The following is a 598-nucleotide window of genomic DNA, read 5'->3' on the forward strand; positions in this document are numbered from 1 at the left end:
AATATGACAAAAAAATATTTAATTTTTTAGTTAAAATATCTATAAATATATTTTTGTGCTTTAGCTTTAAATTTTTCAAAAAAAATATTCTATCAAAGAATTATTATAAGAAGATTTATAATTAAATAAAAAAATAATAAAAATATTAATAATAACAAAAAAATAAATGAAACTCATATTAAAAAATGTTAAAAAAATAATAAAATTTACGAATGTTGGCAAATCTATTAATATAAAAATGAAATTAGTTTTGTACCCATAAAAAGGCTCATTCTTAAGCGCTCCTTACTAAGTATGGAGTGCTGCACACCTTGTAAATTCATTAAATCTAAATTTTTCATTTGTTATATTTTATTTGAATGGTCCGGATTTAAAAAAGTAACCTGTTAATCAGGTTAATTATTTTTTACAAATTTTAAAATTTTTTTATAGGTCTCAGATATTGGGCTGAAGTTCAAAATAAAAAAATAGTATATAAATATTAAAAACAACATGTCTGTAAAAAAAATTATTGGACTTTAGAATTAAAATAAACAATACATAAAAAATAAGTTAAAAATTCATGTATTAAATCTAAAAAAAATTTAAATAATATTAA

The sequence above is a fragment of the Arachis duranensis genome, chromosome 2, assembly GCF_000817695.3.
Source record: "Arachis duranensis cultivar V14167 chromosome 2, aradu.V14167.gnm2.J7QH, whole genome shotgun sequence".
In the NCBI taxonomy this organism is placed as follows: domain Eukaryota; kingdom Viridiplantae; phylum Streptophyta; class Magnoliopsida; order Fabales; family Fabaceae; genus Arachis; species Arachis duranensis.